Here is a 14,933-nt window from a genome sequence, read left to right on the forward strand (position 1 = left end):
TTCATGCTTAATTTTTTAGTGTGGGTCCGATTTGATTAAATTTCTGGATCAATGTAGGTGGATCGTTTTTTATCGTTTTTTTCAGTGTAAAGTAGTGGACTTGTCTGGGTTTTTTTATCCTTTTTTTTTACAGTGTAAAGTAGTGGACTTGTATGGGTTTGCTTTGTGTGTGTTGCATCATTGTCATCGTCGATTTTATTTGGAAAACTGGGTTTGGTCTAAACTAATGTGTATTTTGGTGGAGGTGAAGAACTTGAAGCTTGATTTGGGCGGCCATGGAGTTGAAGGATACAGATTTGGGTGGCCTGCAGTGGATGAGGTTGATTGGGAATGTGGGAGGTAGAAGATGCAAGTGATTGGTTCTCCTATTTCTCATGGCCGAAAATGTGTGGTTGGGGGATTTTCAATGAAACTTTGGACTAGGATTTTGGGGAGTTTGTGATTTTTGTGATTTGAATAGGCATTTTGCTTAGGCTGTCAGGTTGGGGATATATTTTGTGGCTAGCCAATGTAGAATTTGGTGTTTTGGATACTGTTGGAGATTCTCTAAGTGCAGTAGATGTTTGACCCAATTAGTGTATCTTTTAGAGCATCTCAGGCAATCCTAGACAAAATACCCAGGCAAAATGCCCCTTTTTCACTTTGACTAGCCGCCAAATAAACAAACCCCAACAACCTAAGCAAAATACATATTTGAATCACGAAACACTTGGTTTCAAGAAACAAAAATTTCAATGCACTGATATTGGCAACCAAAATCTCAACACCTTGGGCCCAATCCAGACCCTACTGAATCCTAAAGGCTAGGGATGGACCGGTGAGAGTATACAATGCACACAAATTTTGATAACAATACACACGTATCGAACTCAAAAATCTGATTCCTTTTTCCTGAAACTTCGCAGAAGCAAGTGTTCCAACCACAGCCGACAACGGCCAGATCAGAGAGAGAAAGAGACTGTTCTTACCTTTGTTGGAGCCAGAGACGGCGAGAGAGAGGAGCAGGCGAGGCTATAGTACCTCACCTGCTATGGCGAGTTCTAGTAGCCACACTTGCTATGGCGAGTTATAGTAGCCAACAGAGTTTTGCCAAGGTGGGAGGCGAGTCAGTTGGGTGAGGGATTTCAGCGTTTGCCTCGTCTAAGGGGCGAAAAGGAGGAAGACCGGAGGCTGCTAAAGATGCTCTTAGCTTACTTTGATCCCGAAAATTTAGCTTAAAATTTTCAAAAAATTCAAAGTCGGCCCCACTTTTAGAAGTTTTTCCCATGCAGGCCCTTTATTGTAATTTTCTTTTGCATAGGCCCTAGCGCGTGGACTTATGTTGATATGGGCATATATTATTACACCTTTTTACATTACAAACTTTAAAATGCAATATTTGTTATATATATACACACCACGGATCCAGTGAGGGATCCCTTACCAGTCTACCGTGCAGACCTCCCCTTTTCCGATCGAATTGCGACGATCCGAGCCGCTCAATATGTTCAGAACGTGATTTTACGGGTACCCGCGAGAAATCAGCAAAAAAAAATGATCGGGAAGGGCTTGATCCGAGCAGTTTTTACTGAACCGTTCAATAAAAAACTGCTCGGATCAAGCCCTTCTCGATCATTTTTTTTGTTGATTTCTTGCGGGTACCTTTAAAATCATGTTCTGATCACTTTGAGCGGCTCGGATCGTCCCAATTCGATTGGGAATGGGAGTCCCGTGTGGGATCCCTTAAGGGAACCGGACTATATATATATATCCTTTTTTTGTAAAATTTATATTTTTAGAACCTACTTGACGAGTTCTATCAAACAAAACACATATTGAATGTGAAATTATTTGTAAAAGAAAATTAGGGGTGTAAATTGTCTGTTATAGAATGTGTGAATTGTTGTACAGGGGTGTGAATTAAATTGGTGTGCATATTTTGGGTGTGAACTTTCTATTAATGGGGGTGTGAATTGTTATATATATGAGTGTGAAGTGTATATAATATGGGGCACAAATTATTTGTATAGAGATATAAATTGTGTAAATAGGAGTTTAAGTTGTTGTAAATTGCCTGTTATAAAAAAAGTGTGAATTATTTATTATAAGGGGTATGAATTATGTATAAGAGGGGGTGTGAATTATTTATTATAGTAGGGTGTAAATTGTTGTATCTGGGTGTAAATTGTGTATGAGAAGGCGTATGAATTGTTTCTTATAGGGGTGTAAATCCTTCATTTGAAGGGGTGAATTCTTTCACTTTGGGCAGTGTGAATTGTCCAAAGGGAGTGTGAATTATTCATTAAGGGATATAAAATAGCTTTTTTTTGACATGTACATAATTTGATTTCAAAATTGATCTTATTTGAAAGATCTCGCCGAATATATTTTAATAATATAAATTTTTTCAAATCGGATATGCACAACACCGCTATAATTGTTTAAAGTTTTAGCTATATATGAACTGTGCACCACAATCTAACGTTTGATCTGCATAGGATAATTTTCCTAATGTTAGCGCGTTGGAAAAAAAGAGCTTGGAAAAAAAGGTGCAATGTTGTGGAGAGGACTCTCTTTTTTATCCCAAAAAAAGGCCTCTAAGGCTTTCATTGAAATCCAAAAGGGCCCAAAGGCTAAACAAGAACCAAATTCGGAGCCCTAAGTTTTTTATCCCAAAAAAAGGCCTCAAAGGCTTTCATTGAAATCCAAAAGAGATCAAAGGCTAAATAAGAATCAAATTCGGAGCCCTAAGTTGGATAGAGACCTCAACATCGGATTATCTATAGGGACCGGGTAGACATCCACTAAGCAAAGAAACAGGCAAAGATTAGTCTGCGCAGGGACAACCAAACATCACTATACCAAAGCAAAACTTGTCAAAACAATAAAATAAACTAAAATACGCCCAGGATCAAAAAAAAAAGACTAAAATACATCCCTCTAGAGCCACCAATCAATCGCCACCAACAAGTGCAATCTTCAAATCTCGTTGACGGACTCCGAAGTTTTCTGAGGAAGGCAAAAGGCACAGATTTGTAGATGTGAGAGGAGGAGGGTGGAGGCTTTAGATTAATAGGCAGTGGACTGGTAGGTGGTGAGAGGCATTCCATGGCTACGGTGGAGTGGTCGATTGCTAGAGGAAGACCTATTAGGTGGCGTGGCGGTGCGAGTATTTGGGGCAGAGTGAGGCGGCTGTGGTGTGGTAGGTGAAATGTGGCAGTGGGTACGGCTGCATCTGGATCTCGGATAGGCGATGAAGGCGGCGGATTTAGGATAGGCGATGATAACAGTGGGTCTAGGGTAGGAGGTGGTGGCAGCATGTTTGGGTAGCGGCGGGTCTAGGTAAGGTGATGATGGCGGCAGATCTAGGTTAGGTGGTGGCGTGTCTGGGTAAGGTGGTAGTGATGAAAGAGAGATTGAACAGAGAAAGAATAGAACCTAACTAGTAGGAGGAGAAAACCTCACCGAGAGGGGGAGACTCAAAGATCCTAACTCCCCCTCTTTTGCCGTCCCCAAAACTCTAAAAGCAAGTTTATCAGCTTCTCTACTTGTTGCTTTTAAGGTAAAATGGATAACTTCAACAAAAAAATTCTCTTACATCAGAAAAGCAATATCTGAAGCTAAACTATATTTTGCTATAGTTCTTATGTAAATTTACCTATCAACTATTCACAAGCTTTCTATTTTTTTATTATTGCTTTCTCTTTCTCTCTCTCACACACACTTCACAAATCAAATCTAGAAGTATGGAAAGAAAAAAAATAGTGCTCCCTCCTTCCCTTTATTATAGTCCAGTATTTTATTTTGAGCTGTCCCTTAATAAGTGTCCATTTGGTAAAGTTAGTGGGTAAAACTTGGTACATTGTCTATTTTGTTCCTAAAAGTAGATTCCATTTTAAAAAGTTAGTGAGTAAAAAGTGTAATGATGATGGGTAAGTGAAGAAAGTGGAGGAAAAAATTGATGTGACAGGTATAATGATGATATTTTTTTAATAAGTTGGAGTTACGAAGTAGAACATTTAAAAAGATACGGCGGGAGTATTATTTTAGAAAGTGATAGTCAAAATAGATAATGTTAATATAGTGTTGAAAAATATATGAGTAGATAAAATATAAAATTTATACTGTTTATTAGCATTTTTACCTATTTTTACCTATTAGTTGGTGTACTTGCTTAATGCAGGAGAGGTCGTAGAGAGAGAAGAGAACAAGAGAGACATGGGGAGCAGGTACTTGGTTGAGGAGAGGACTTGGATGGGTATAATGTAACGATCGCTTTCCAAGCTGAAAATTTTCAAATGCAATTGGCTCAATTCTTTAGTGTCAATGTTTGGGCTTGTAGGGCTGTTGCATGGTCAATCATAGACTTCTAGCTTTGGTAATTCTACAGGAGGGCTGCTATTCCACCCCCCCCACCCCTTGACACACCCCCGCCCCCCCCCCCCCCCCCCCCCCGGCCCCACCCCCCTTTCCCAGATTACCCCCTCTCTCTCTCTCTCTCTCTCTCTCTCTCCTTTTTCTTTCTTTCTTTCCTTCCCACTTTGTTCTTTTCCCTTTTTTTTTCCTTTTATTTCTGCTTTGATTTTTTTTTTTTCATTTTATTTTATTTTTTTTCTTTCCGGTTTGAATTTTTTTTTCTTTTTAATAATAGGTTCAAGTCTAATTCTAGACTTTGTAAAGTAATTGAGAGAAAAAAAAGTGTTTCAATTGATTATGTTTATCCGACTGTTTTATTTTTCTTTTTTTGTTCTTTATAGATTAAAAAATATAGTTACTAAAATAAGTGTTTCAATTTTCAATCCGTTTGAACCAGTGCAAAGATTTTATTTTTCTGATCATTTCATCCTAAATGGTCGTAATAAATTTTTGACTTCAAGGCCTTTCAATGGACACCTTAAAAGAGTCTTGAAACTAAATAATGAGCCTTAGGGTGTTTGTTGAAAGGCCTTAAATTCAAAAATTCATTATAACGTTTAAATTAAAAAGTAGGGGGGCCCGAGGGCTCTGCTGTCTTCATTGGCACAATAGCCTCTACGAAGCCCCTAAAACGTTTTCATTTTAGTTTTAAAAAAAAATAGAAACCAGCCATTTGCAATCATATGGAGTAGAAAAGTAATTTGAAGCAACATACTACTGAATCAGTTAAGATGATCTATGCTAAATAATGGTTAACAAAATTATTAAATTGTACTATAGTTAAAAAAAAGTAATCCTAAATATAATATTTGTATTCTGGATTAGTATGTCGTTTGCAAAATACATTTCGTAATTAGTTCCCGAACACTAATTGTAATCTTAATGAATTTTTTTGCTTTACGGCCTTTCAACGAGCACCCTAAGACTTATTATTTAGTTTAAGGACTCTCTTAGGGTGTTCATTGAAAGGCCTTGGAGCCAAAAATTTATTACGACCATTTAGGATGAAATGATCAGAAAAATAACATATTTGCATTGGTTCAAACGGATTGAAAATTGAAATACTTATTTTCGTAACTATATTTTTTAATCTATAAAGGACAAAAAAATAAAAATAAAACAGTCGGGTAAACATAATCAATTGAAACACTTTTTTTTCTCTCAATTACTTTACAAAGTCTAGAATTAGACTTGAACCTATAATTAAAAAAAAAAAATTCAAACTGGAAAAAAAGAAAAAGAAAAAAAAACCAAACCAGAAATAAAAGGAAAAAAAAAAGAGAAAAGAACAAAGTGGGAAGGGAGGAAAGAAAGAAAAGGGCGAGAGAGAGAGAGAGAGAGAGAGAGGGAGAGGGGGGGGGTAATCTGGGAAAGGGAGGTGGGGCCGGGGGATGGGGGGGGGGGGGGGGGGGGGGAAATAGCAATTTTCTTCTACAGCGCCCCTTAAGAAAAACACACACCACGTGCACTGACAGTCAACATTAAAGCTCTTGAAATCCTTTATACTGAAAAATCAGTGTACCGCTATATCTGTATATTTTGGGTCATTAAATTGTGTGAAAAAATTTCGGGATTTTAAATTTTTTATGCGATCCAAAGGCCAAAAATGCACTGATGTAGAGGAATTTCACATAAATTAAAAAATTAAAAATAACCAACTTTAACTAATCATGATACTTGCATTAAAGGAGAACAAGAAGTAAATTTCAAGGGCCGTGATAATGCCACAAACACTTTCTTTAGTGCCACGACATGATGTGCTCTATTGACTGCTGTACCCTCCAGGTAAGCTAACTTTCATCATTACTCTTTCTTCTTCTTCGCCCTCTCTCTCTTTGTATATCTTTTTTTTTTCTTTTCCTATCCTCTACTTCCCTTGCCGACAAGCACCATCACCCTCCACAGATCCACCTTCTCTTCTTCATTTTCTTCTTATCCTCCTCCATCACCATAAGGCCCCTATTTCCACCACCGCCCTATTCTGTTATCCTTCTTTATTGACCGAAAAAAATAGAATTAAAATCCATGCCTCATTAAACCTCCTTCAATAATTTGATTACATCCCCCTCTATGAACCATACATGCAAATAAATAATTACCGGAGATCATCATCATATTTTCGTTGTGTAAAAACCAATTACTTAATAGAAAACGCAATCAGCCATTTCTCTCTCTATCGTCATATTTGATGTTGTGTTCGATTCCTTTTCACAATATTAAATAGTAACATAAATCGATCTTGCTTATCCAAAAAAAGAAGATAAATCAATCTTAAAATATAAATTGTGTAATGGGTATGTCTGTGCTGCAGGATTTCATTGATCAACAACTGCTATCATGGTTGTCATTACCGAAGGAGGAGGGTGTCGATCTGGGCTTAACCTGCGCGATCGAGATGGGTCTACATCCAAGAAGGGTCAAAGGATATGAAGACAAATCACAAATCGTTGCCCTTTGCGATGGTATCGTCGGCGACCGAGAATGAATTGATGAGTGAGAGAGTAGAACGAGCAAATAAAAAAAGTGATTACAGAAGCAGGAGAGAGAGAGAGAGAGAGAGAGAGAGAGAGAGAGAGAGAGAGAGAGAGAGAGAGAGAGAGAGGAAATAGGGGTATTATTGTAAGACAACTTAACATTGTCGTGGCATTAAAGAAAGTTTTCATGGCATTATCGCCACCCAATTTGAAAATCAATTATACTAATATTTACCATTTTCTTTACAAAATAAAAAAGTACCAACAACTATGACATGAGTATAAATACAAATTGTAGTAGAAGACTAGAACTAAAATAATAGGCATAACATTGTGTCGTATTGCATTCAAGTCGTGTCGTTAAGGTTGATGGATCAATATAGACAATTAAACATTTATCTGTATCCTTCTCGAGTTATGTGAATTCATCCCGTATTGGCTCTGTCTGATTTTGGTATTGTCAGGTTGTCAGGTTATGTCCAATAGTAGCCGACCCAAATCTATTACTTTCACATTGTGTTCGAATCTTATTAGAGAGATGCTACAACCACACCCAAATTTACACACCCAAATACACACCCTCTCACAAAATACAAGGGTCCCACACACACTGCACCCTTGTATTTTGTAAAATGGTGTGTATTTGGGTGTTATTGTAGAATTTTTGATCTTATTAATGGATGGTAGATCGTGTCCGATATTCCCATCCTATCGTGGCTAGGGAGGTTTCAGCAAGTTAACTTGCGGCCGAAGGTGCGGTTGGGATGTACCAAAAAGGAAAGAAGGTGCGGTTGGTGGGGTCAAACTCAACCCTAATATTGAATTGGTATTTCTCGTGTTCCCCTCGGGCCAAGTAGTTGGCCAGAATTAGGCCAACTTATTGACAAAAAAATGTTACTCCGTATTGTATTTAATAAAATATTAAAAGGTCTTTATTGGATGTATTAAGGATTGGCCATCCAATCTAGCAAAAGCCCTCCACCAAACTTCCAAATCCCCTAAACCCAGCGGAACCCACAAAAAAAAGAAGAAGAAGAAGAAGAAGAAACCCAACTAAACAAATACCCTTCTTCACATCCCTATCTGACCGGGGAGGAGGCACCCCTCCGTGAAGGAAAAAAATTCAGTGTCCTTGCCGCACCGTCACACACCTTATACTTGATTTCCCTTTTTCGTCGCACATTTAGTGTAAGAGTATCTACAGTGGAATACCAAAATCATAAGGTTGTTAAAGTTAGCAATGTTCTTCCAAAAAAGTGCTAACAGTAGCATAACCAAACTTAATAATCTCTTAGCAACACATCAAATTTTGGCCATTGAATAATCAAAACTAACAATATTTTGCCAAAACCTTCTCTCTCTCTCTCTCTCTCTCTCAACAATGTTTCTAAGAAAAATATTTTTAAAAGAAGTTTTTTTTTTTTTTTGCAAAAACAGTTAAACTGTTTTTCAAAAATTGTTTTTTTTATTAAAAACTATTTTTTAAATTGTCTTTTATTTTTCAAAAACTGTTATTTAAAAAAAACTGTCTTTTTTCAAAAACTATTTTTTAAAACTTTTTTGGAAAAGTGTTTTTTCAAAATAAAAGTTTTCAATTTTTTTTTTCTATTTCTAATAACCTGTTTTTATTAGTTTGAAAACTATTTAAAAAAATTATTTTATATGGTGACAATTTTTAGATTTTTACAAGTTGAAAATGTGATGTGGCAAGTTTTGATTATTCAATGTTGATTATGTCATTATGGCCATCTACATTGCTAACCTTAGCAACCCTTTAAATGGATAATTAAAAGGTGATGTGACAATTTTTGATTATCCAATTTTGATTAGGGAAAATGACGGTTAAGGACGTGTTTGATAATTAATACCCTCCAAGGATATTTTCAACATTAACAAATGTTCTCAGCATGTTCTTGGCGGATATTAATTATCAAAATACGTCCTGGACCTAAGATAAGTGTATAGTCCCCACATGTGGCTATGTCCCAAGGACATTGCATAATCTCTCTCTCTCTCTCTGTTTCACAGTTCACTTACTAATTCCGTGGTGATTAGATTTTTTGCAGATCCATTTTACAGTATTGAAAATATCAAAACCCTTTAACTTGTAACATATTTAGAGAAAGATCATTCACTCAAAAACCTAATTTGATCGAACTTTTATACTTCTGTTTTGGCTAAATAATCTACTTGTTTTTTTTTTATTCAAGTTTTTTTTGCATTTGTTAATTTCGCGATAAATTTTTGTGGATTATTAATTCGTCTCGACAAGAGGAATCAAAAAAGTAAATTTTTTTATTCAAACTCAAAATTTTTGAATAATATTGAAAAATCCGACTTTTGGCTGATTTTTGTGCTTGTTGACTTAACCCAAAAACATTCTCATATGTTGAAGAGAAAATAGATGGTCAAAACCCATTGAATGAGAGCCTCGTTTTCATAATAAGGCATCATCCCCTCCTAAAACACGCTTTATATGGAAAAGGACGTCAAGAATTAAAGTCCAAAAGGGGATTTCTTTTCTTTTTCTTTTGTAAAAAAGAACTCCAGAAGGTTTTTCGAACTCCAAATAGACTGACCAAAAATCATAAAAACTAATTTCCCAGTTAGTCCACGCTACTACACAAATAGTATCTCATTAATTATTGGAAAACTAATTTCTCCAATCTCCCATGAAAATTAGATCCTCAGAGCTACAACTATGAATCAGAGCAAAAAAAGTACCCAAAAAAAAATGAATCAGAGCAAAAATATAGAATTCAAATTGGGAAGGAGCTGCCTTCAAAAGTTACGTTAAAAGATTTTTTGAGTCGTACCTTAAATACTTTGAAATAATATGAGAAGGTTGTACTAACTACTAAGCATATGGTACAACAGTACAAATCTTTTATACACTACAAATTTTAAAGTTATTAATTTTGGCAAAATAATCCAAATGGATTACTTTTTGGTCCTTATTCAAATTTATTCGCATTTATTAGTTTTGCGTCAATTTTTTATTGGCTTATTTTTGTCTGCATTAAAAAAATTGGATCTATCGTAATTGTTTACTTTTTAGATTCCTCTCGTTACGATGAAGCAATAATCCACAAAAATCGACGCAAAACTAACAAATGCAAAACAAAAAAAAAATTGAACATGGACAAAAAAATAATTCATTTGGATTATTTAGCCAAAATAGGCCTAAAAATTGCTTTGACATTATCAAACCACCGTAATCTTTTTTATGATAATCAGGTATTCGGAATAGCTTGCGTTCACATCAACTAATTTTGGAAACCATAAACCCACATCCGCTAGCAGTGGTGGATCCAGGACATAGATGGGTCACCTCTCGAGTACAAAACTGGCCCAGAGATTTCGAGTACAAATATGGGCTCTCGATAATGTTTTACAATAACTAAAAATTATAAAATCACTCAAATAAAATTAAACCTTTGAAGTAACGTTGTTAAGTTTGAATTAAGATCATGTAATGGACAACAATAAAAAAATAAACTTGCTAAGAGTTCAACGAAAAATATATGGCATGCTATAATTACACATAATCGATTTTCAAAAGGTAAAAAAAGTAAATAAGTTTTAAGTTACAGGAAGAAAAAAAAAATTGAAACTATATCAAACACAGTAAGACATATTGTGTATATATATTTGCGCAAGAAATCTTTGAGAAATTATGGAGAGAAGAACTTTTAGAGTATTAAAAATGAAGTAAAGAGGAAATCTTTGAAAAATTTCGGAAAGAAGAACTGTTAGAGCATCCGCAATGGGAATAATCAAAATCGATAACCAAAATATGCCACATCAGCATTTGATTATCCATTTAGTTCATAATTAAACCTAACAAACTTGATCTCCACATTGGTTATTTTTGTATCCCTATAAAAAAAAACCCTCACAATACGCAATGCACCTATGTCCAATTGCAAACGAGTTCCAATCACGCACCCGACTACACCAAATTATTCGTCTCATTCTAATGTGAGGTGTTTTTTAATTTTTTAGTTTTGAATTTGGTTATTGAGTTTTGGTTATTGGTAAAAGTTGTTAAGTTTGGTTATTCAAAGGTCAAAATTTGATGAGTTGCTAAGAGGTTGCTAAGTTTGGTTATTACAATGTGAGCACTTTTTTGAGCAAATATTGCTAACTTTAACAACCTTTTGATTTTGATTATTACATTGTGGATGCTCTTAGAAGCTTAACAGTAAGAAGGAACAAAAAAATTTGCTACAAGTTTTGAACCTGCGTGGCTGTGTCCTTTGCCATATAAGCATCAGTTCTTGCCACTAAACCATCAGTCATAGTCATTTTCAATAGCAATACAAACATATTTATTATTTATTATGAAGTCAGCTGGGTCATGTAGCCTAGCTGGTCTCACATTGAATCCGCCAGTTGGGACCATAAACTTCCGTAATCTTATAGGAGTATTGTTGAATTCTATGTACGAAATTAAAAAAAGTGTTTATGTGTTGATATAAAGCTAAAAGGGTAAGTGCAAACGCAAAGTTCATTTACTTTTTGGGTAAATTTCACTAACCTCCCTTGAAGTTTTTGACAAATATAGGGACCTCTCCTGAGGTTTTGATAATTGCACTTCCCTCCCCTTCTTTACAAACTATTAGCAAGATTCTCCCATTCTGTTAAGTTTACTCTAACACCATTTGTTTAGGCTAATAAATGACTGAAATACCCCTAGAAATTTAAGTCTTGTCAGATAAAAAACAACAAATAAGTCTTGTTCTTATTTTTATTTTCAATTGGAGTTTTTAACATTAAAATAAAATTAGACTCTATAATTTTGGTTGTATGTGATTGAATTTGTATAATCATTTGTATACCTAACTTTTTATTTTTTGTAATGATTGCTTCATTCTCCCTAACTTTTTTGTGTGTCTTTTTTGGGGTATTTTTGTTCCCCTTTTTTTTTTTTTTGAATTTTTGTTAGATTCACACTATAATTTTTGAATTAATCATTCGTCTCGACGAGAGTGGTCTAAAAAATAAAATATGATGACCAAAAAATTCACTCAACAAAATGCACAAGTTACTATATAATTTTGAGTAAAATATATATATGACCAAAGTGCAATTTTATTTCAATACGAACTCTATAATAGAATAAAACAAAAGAAAAGTAAATATTTAAGTAGAACGAGAAACATTAAGTGATATTTATATCATTTGTACAAGGAAAAATTCTATTATTTGTAGAACTACAAGTTATACAATAAATACAAACATTATATTACATATAACCAAAAGTCTAATTTTCTTTTATTGTTTAAAATCCAATTTTAAAAAACAAGACTTAGTTTTTTAGAACACCTAAATATCTAGGGGTATTTCAGTCATTTATTATCTTAACTACCGGCGTTAGAGCAAACTTAACGGAATGGGAAAATCTTGCTAATAGTTTGGAAAACAATGGAGGGTGGTGTAATTATCAGAACCTCAAGGGAGGTCTTTGCATTTATTAGAAACCTCAAGGAAGGTCAATGAAATTTAATCTTACTTTTTTTGCCACTCCATTTTTTTCAAGTGGAGTAGAGTGCAGTTGGTACATCCCTTATACTTTCATGCACATGGGCATAGTTCGACTCCCATAAACACTGATCCCCCTCCCCGCCTCCTAAAATAGAGTAGATTAGGTTTAACAAATGGCTATAGAGAAAAGAGGCCAAAGGGTCTTAATGAAAGAAAAAGGTTGATTTGGTGTGGGAAGAAATTGAAGGGAAGAGCTTCGTTAAGAAGATCAGAAGACCCATTTCAGGCACTGACAGAGTGTTGCAAATTAGGCATTGTATAAAGTAAAAACAAGATCATCTTTCTGCCGGGGACAGTAAATTCGTGGGAGACTGATATTGTAAAATATGGCTATTGATAATGCTACTTCCCAAATTTATAATACCACTCTTCGGGGGGAGTGGCAAAATCAATTCCATATAGGGATTGATAATGCCAATTCCCAAATTGATAATCGCACTCCTATTTGAGAGTGACATTATAAATTTGGAGAGTGATATTATAAATTCCTTAGAATATAGAGAAACCCAAGAGAGGAAAGAGTGGGTGATCTGGTTTAGGAAGGGATAAAGTGGAGAGAGTTTCAATTGAGTAGAGAGAGAAGGCAAGAAGTACAGTGACCATGTGATTCAAAAGGGTAAATATGTCTAGTCAACATATTAGTCGTGGCTCCAACAAATGGAGTTGTGGATTTAACAACAGCCTTAAATGTGTCTACATTCAGATGGAGAAGCAATAAAAAAAAGATATAAGTTTAATAAAAAAAGGGGTAAACTTCACTTATCTCTCCTGAGGTTTTTGACAAATACAAAAACATCTCCTCACGTTTTTTAAATTGCATTGACCTTCCTTTTGCTTTAGTTGTCGCTTGTGGATTTCCCCATGCCGTTGGAAGACCATTACTAAGTAACAGAAATCGCTGACATCACCAACTAAGCCTATTTTTTTTATACCCATTTTACCCTTTTAGAGTGACAGTTTGAGATAAATGCCCTTCTAATCCTCAATCACAATTTCTTACAAAAGTTTTATACATATATAAATTTGGTTTTAAAATAAAAAACACACATATATTTGGTTAAAAATATGCATGTACAAATATATATTTTTTAATTTTAAAGCTTAATTGTTTTTTGAATTTTTTTAAGCAACAAACATTTGTAGGCATTAACACAAAGGAATTAGAGTCTCTTTCCTTCTTTATGATGCTCCAAAAAATTTTTTGGCCAAGAATAACAAAAAAAAATCTAGCATATATGACTTTAAATTAATGTAATTTTATTTTACAACCCCATACGGTGTATTTTTATACCAAAATAATGCTATTTATTTATTCTTTCGAGATGTTTTGGCTCCATATAAGTAAGTTTGGATGCTTTTCTCCGCACCTGTTGATTTATTTTTTTTCTATTACCCATAAAATATGGGAACAAGCATATCCCTGAAAAAAATTTCTTCAAAATTCTTGAATCAAATCAATGCAATTATTTGAAGTCCTTATTCAATTTGTAGTTGGTTAAAAATGTATTATGGCCCCGTTTGTAAGATTCAACTAAGAGAAAACATCACCCATTCTTTTTTAGCGCCAATTTAGTTGCCATGGCTGAAGAAAATGAGACAATGGAGAAACACATTTTAGATGTGTTAAAGCATCCATCTCAAAATCAATTGGCAATGAGAGGAGAGGCCGCCGAGGCTCATATGCTAGTTTTTGAGGTGTTAATTAATCGATGTGGGACAAATTCCAACACTCTCCTGCACGTGTAGCCCCTGACTCACACGTGGAGAAGGTTAACAAAGAATCCAAAAAATATGGATCACAACGAAACAAAATGCAATTATAACACATATAAAGGGGAAAAGCCTCTGAAAACCTAACTCTGATACCATATTAAAATATCCACCTCAAAACCAATTTGCAATGAGAGGAGAGGCTGCCCAGGCTCATATACTAGTTTTCGAGGTGTTAATTAACCGATGTGAGACAAATTTCAACAAGATAAAAATAAAAACACTCTTGTGCATAAACTTTTAATTTGCACTAATATAATATGTTGTTTAAGTTATTAAATCTTAAAAATATCAATTTATTCTCACAAAAATTAATCACGTGTGGGTCTAATTTTAAGAGTTGATAATATATTAGTTTAATATTCAATTAATTTTCTTGACTTGCTAGTGAATAAAGAAATAAAAAGTGTAAAAAATTACAAAAGAATATGCTTTTTTTTTTCAGGAGAGGTACCTTATTATTATAAACCTCAAGGGAGGTCAATGAAGGGGGAAAATGTAAATTAACAGTTTTCGTTAATCGACGTTACCCGATAAGACTGACAGGGGAGATAAGTACAATTTTAAAAACATGAGGGGAGGTTTCTCTATATATCAAAAACCTCAGGGGAGATAAGTGAAATTTGTCCAAAATATTCAACTATGGATCCTAGGCAAAAAGTCAGATTTTTCACTCGAGAGATAAAGGAAGAAACAGGACTTTTTGATTGCTACATTTATTACAACCTCGACGTTTTCAATGCCTGC

Source organism: Rhododendron vialii, chromosome 6a (assembly GCF_030253575.1).
Source record: "Rhododendron vialii isolate Sample 1 chromosome 6a, ASM3025357v1".
NCBI lineage: Eukaryota > Viridiplantae > Streptophyta > Magnoliopsida > Ericales > Ericaceae > Rhododendron > Rhododendron vialii.